The 5,692-nt window shown below is 35.1% G+C and overlaps 1 non-coding gene across 1 annotated transcript; it reads left to right on the plus strand.

The window, feature by feature from the left end:
- The first annotated feature begins 607 nt into the window (after positions 1-607).
- Positions 608-669, plus strand: MIR12331 (microRNA mir-12331). The gene is given in 1 exon segment (NR_162870.1): positions 608-669. It is a non-coding gene; the product is annotated as a microRNA mir-12331 (primary transcript).
- The last annotated feature ends 5,023 nt before the right edge of the window (positions 670-5,692 follow it).

Here is a 5,692-nt window from a genome sequence, read left to right on the forward strand (position 1 = left end):
AAACACAGAACTAAAGAGTATCACCAAAACATAATTAAGAAAGAGGAAAAAAATTTTTAAGGGATCCAATAAGTTCAAATAATTTATATTCCTAAAATAAAAGATGATATTGATAACTCTTAAAAATTATTATTGTCATCAGGGTAGCTAAAAGAAGTAAGTATACTTAGAGGGTACAGTGACAAACTGTATAGGGTAAAATATATATATATAAACTAAGGGTAAAAAAGAGGATAATACTAAGAGAAATGGGAAAAGAGATAAAATGGAGTAAATATATATCGCATAAAGCACATGGGGTTATGTAGGGAGAAGACCAACACAATGGAAAGGTGAAAGACGTCGGAGACCTTCTTCAAGAAAAATTTGATCATTACAATGAGAAGGGTTCAAATGGAAGGGAAAAAACCCTCCAACTCCAAATCCAGTTATCATCATCAACATCAACAACAACATCATCAACACTATCAACATCATTGTCATCAACATCAGCAGCAGCATCAACAACATCAACAACATCATCATCAACTACAACAGCTTAATCAACATCAACATCATCTACATCAACATCATCATCAACAACTCCATCATTGTGAAGATAGAATTCAATCTTCCCTTGTCTACTTTAAGTTCCTGATTGACTAACTTAAAATAGACAAAGTGAGAGTTAATTCTATTTTTACATCATCAACATCAACAACAAAAACATCAATGTCATCAATGCTATCATCAACATCTAACTATCCATCTTTTCCTGGCCCAGGAAAGATTTTTGCTGAGTGGCCTAACCTAATAGCATATTATGCAGAGTACTGAATGAGAACCAAAAGACCTAAACTCTAGGCTTGAGTGCCACTGTATCTTTTGAGAGTAAAAAGAAAACCTTCTTTTTCCTGGACTCAGCTTCCTCACTTGTGTTTAAATGAAGTTTATTTGAACTCTGCATTAAATTAATCAATTAAATCAAAGAACAAATCAGGTTTAAACAAGAAAAAAAAACCTTTCTGTATCATGGAAGCAAAGTTCAGAAAATTAAAACTCCTGATATTGCTTCACCCCTTAAGTCCCTGCATGATTAGGGCACTTTGTTCCTCCTCAGGTTGGAGATATTGATTGGGTCATCACCTTTTCATTTCTATACCTAGGAGCTCCTTGCCAATTGTATAAATGGAGATTTTGAGCCTTCGGACTTCATCCTCCAGAAGTCCCTTAGAACTTCCCAAAATTCCCTTTTCTTGTATCCCCACATTTTGTGTGAATGTATTTAAGTGGCAGTAACTCCTCCCTCTTCCTCTTTTTGGATCTGCCAACAGGCTGTATTCAGATAGTTCATTTGCCCTAGTTATTATTAATAAAAAATTTAAAAGATAATATGTAGTTATTGATTATTTTTAAACCCACACAATGTAGTTTATGCTTAACATGTTCAAATAACACATTGATTCAATGCAAAGAACACTGAATTAAAATGGAATAAATATTAAATAATGAAAAAAATTACAACTATTTGTTACAATAAAATTCTCTGGAGACTAAAAAATTTGGTTGTGAATCCATTTGGATTTGGCTCTTTTTCTCAGGGATTTCAATAATAGCTTGTTCAATCTCTTTTTCTTAGATGGAATTGTTTAAATATTCTATTTGCTCTTTTGTTAATCTGGATAATTTATAATTCTTTAAATACTTATCTATTTCCTGTAGATGATCAGTTTTATTGGCATGTAATTTGGCAAAATAACTTTTAATAATTGCTTTAACTTCCTCTTCATTCATTATAATTTTGCCTTTTAAATTTTTGATATTGCTAATTTGATTTTCTTTTTTAATCAACTTAATTTGTGGTGTATTTATTTTATTGATTTTTCCCATAAAAGTGGATTATTGTCTTATTTATTAGTTCAATGGCTTTCTTACTTTCAATTTTGTTAATCCCTCCTTTGATATTTAAGACTTCTAATTTGGCTTTTACTTGGGGGTGGGGGATTAATTTGTTCTTGATTTAGTCTTTTTTAATTGCATACCTAATTCATTGATTACAACTTACATTTTTATGAAGGAAGCCAATACAGAAAAGAGAACTGAAGGGGTTTTGGGGAGAGGTCAAGAAGTAATGCTAACTGGTGCCTATGCATTGTAGAGACAGCCCTGCTAACTCAAGGATGCACCCTGATGAATAATAAAGACATGACTCTGGCTCTCTTCCTTTAAATGGAGGATAATAAAATAATGGACTATCAGAGAGAGAGGCCAAAGGCCTGGAGGCTATTCCCAATAGGTGAAGTCCTAAGATAGAATGAGCTTCAAGGATGAAAAGGTTTCTAAAGATTTTGTGAAGAAAGTGGGGGGAAAATAAGGAGTAAAGCAAAGCAAAGAATGAATGGATCATCTTAATCATATTCTTCCTCACCTTAATGGCTGACCAAAGCATCACTCTTCTGGCAAGGGACACAGGAAGGAGGGTTATCAGGCCAAGGGTATGGTGATGCAATAGGAAAAGGAAGAGTATACCCCAGCCTAATATCTGATAACTTCTTATTTAACTAATTATTCTTGCTAATTATGTACAAAGTTCTATTGTTTATCCAGGGTTAAAGGACTCTAAATGCCATCAGTCCCCTATAAATTAAACATCCTCCAAGTTCAATACCCTGGGACTAAGTGCTGATTACCCCACTGGAATTACACTCCTATCTAGCATTGCAATGAGCAGAGCATAAGCACTCAATTAATATCTGTTTATTTGACAGTCCCCCAAAGGGAAAACTTTTGCACCAGTTTCCTAAACAGCTTTCTTGTGTCATCCTCAATAAGAGAGATCATTTGGAAATGCTATTTAACTATTTGCAAATAGATGGTCAAAGTTCAAGTTTACTTTTTTTCCCTTAATATGACTGCTCAAAAATAGAAAGTTTTCTCTCTCTGAAACACCTGCCTTTGTTTACTACCAATTTCATCACAGGAACCAACTGATCGAATACATTCTGTGGTCACTGGTTATCTTTCAATCTCTTCCAAAAGCAAGTCAACAAACATTTAAGTATCTATTTCAGTGATTTCCCAGGCAGTGTACCAAAGATTGGGGTTACAAAAAAAGGCAAAAAATAGCCTGTACTCTGAAGGAGCTCAGAGTCTAGGAGGGGAGACAACATGCAAACACCTATAGAGAAACGGTACACATGGCATCAAAATAATGAATGACACCTTTTAAAAGTTTGTTGAAAAATATTAATTATTTGCTATATATGAGACCCAAGTACAATTTTTTGGTTCACCATGTTTGGGAATTAAGGCTAATTTTGTATTTCATGGTCTATTCTCCTGAATCTTTATCAACAGCTTCTCCAAATAGCACCCTTAGCATCATGGAGCTTTAGGTGTTCTCTTCAAATCTATAAATCAGTAAGCCATTATTAAATATCCAACTGATATTTGGTGATACATGGAAGGTATTGTTTTAGATCCTCAGAATTCAAATATAAAGAGTTAAATAGTACCTCCTCTCAGTTTATGATTCTGTCAAGTAAGACAACAATTACACACATGCAGATTAAATATAAACACAATAAGTTCAATATACTGAAATATAAGCTAGTTAAAGAGAAGGTAGGGCAGCTGAGAGGGCTCAGTAGATTGAGAACCAGGCCTGGAGATGGGAGGTCCAGGATTTAAATCTTCTGGCAGACACTTCCTAGCTTTGTGGCCTTGGGCAAATTACTTAACCCCAATTGTCAACTTTTAATGCTCTTCTGCCTTAGAACTTGTTAGATTTAAAATGTTTGGGAGCAAGGGAAATATATATATCAATTATGACCACTGAAATATGTTTTCTACCGTGTCTTGGGTTTATATAAATATAAGATGGTCGCCAAGGAATATATTCCCAATTTATGAATATGCCCAAGCCAACTGGGTTTTATAGAGAAATATAATTTATAATACACTGATTAATCAATAGAAAAAGAGAGAAAGTAAGAAAGGAATAAGAATGAAGGGCCTCAAGCCAATATGGCCTAGACCTCAGTCCTAAGAGATAAATCAGTCAGTTGGTTTTATCACTCACCCAAGATCTCTCTAGGTAAGGTTTCTCATGCCAACCTCAGGCTTCACCTTTAAGAGAGCCTCCTTTCAAGAAATGTTTCCAGAGAATCCTCCTCCTGACTCCTCCTGAGTTCTCCTTCCACAGCATCCTTCAAGACCTCTCCAGGAGCTCTCCCTCCTGGACCTCTCTCCTCTCAGACCTCCTTCAGAGCATCCACTTCCTAAATCCTGTTACTCTGAGTAGGGTGGAGATTGTAGTTTCCAAGACCTGGTTCTGCCATTCCAAGTATCTCTATTGTATTTATTCTAAAATCAATCATGACTCAAAGAACTTCCTGTTCTATGCTTAAGCATAGGTCAAAGCCCTTTCCATTGTTTAGCAAAAGGTTTCTGTCCTAAAGTAGCCTTAAGTAGGGAGGAGAAGGATCCTCCCATGCCAAGGAGTTTCATATTCCAATAGAGTTCTTACTATCAGTAGGAAATTTTTTCAAGTATGAAATTTCCCAATGGGGAAATTTCCAACATTCATAAGTCTAAGAAATTGTAAGGTTACAAACTGATAACAATATCAATTTTAAGATGGAAGGTAAGGGTTTTTATTTTTCAATGATAGAGAGAGGACACTAGCAGTTGGGAAAGGATTCCTATAAAAGTACTATTAGAGTAATGTCTTAATGCGAGAGAAAGAATCCATGAGATAGAGTTGAAGGGGGATTTCTTTCTAGACATGGGATGTGGCCACTACAATACACAGTAGTAGTATAATTTTCCTTTCTGATAATTGTGTTTTCTATGAAAAACCCATAAATGAATGAAGGTTTAGGGAAACAAAAGAAAGCAAACCAAATTTTTTTTTAAATTTTGAGCTCTAGGAAATTATTTTTCATTTTGTTGCCAAAATGAGGCTAAACTAAACTAGACTTGTTAATGTAGAAATACACATACATATAAACACACATAGTAAATGTCTACTTTGTCCTGAGGGAGAGGAAAATGCAGTTATTCTCCATTACCAAAATGGAAGAGGTGCTGAGACTCTTAAAATTTTCCAACAGGCAGAAGTAGGACAGTCTTTTGATGAAAAGAAAAACATTTTGTACAACATGCTCTACTAAGGAACATAAACTCTCAGCTTACTTTATTTAAAGCCTTGTTGTTCAAAAGTTTGAGATCCTTATATAAACATACATTTCCCTGTTTTGCCCCTAAGCCTCTTCAGACTTTTCTCCTGTCCTCTTCTCAGACTGGAGTGCTCCTGTCAAACTTTTCTCTGGTTTGTTTCCTGGGTCTTCTCTCAACCAACTAAAAAGAGCTATTTCTCTCCCAAGTGGAGTGAGGATGCCTTCAAATGTTAATCCATCACCACTGTTCCCCATCAATGGCTCTTTCATATTAGTCATTCCATCCCTTTCCTTTCTGTGGACTTGTGGATCACTGATAACTCTCAAGATATCATTGGAAATTATGATGATTTTGATATGGCACTGTTAAGGTTTGCAAAACATTTTACATATATTATTCCTAGGACCCACACATCACCCCTATGAGATAGGTGCTATGATGGTACCCATATCAAAAAGAGAAAACCTAGAACCAAAAAGGTTACAATTTCTTGCCAGTTCAAAATCTTGTCTCCTATGCAGTATGAGGGTAC

This window comes from Monodelphis domestica, chromosome 2 (assembly GCF_027887165.1).
Source record: "Monodelphis domestica isolate mMonDom1 chromosome 2, mMonDom1.pri, whole genome shotgun sequence".
Lineage (NCBI taxonomy): Eukaryota > Metazoa > Chordata > Mammalia > Didelphimorphia > Didelphidae > Monodelphis > Monodelphis domestica.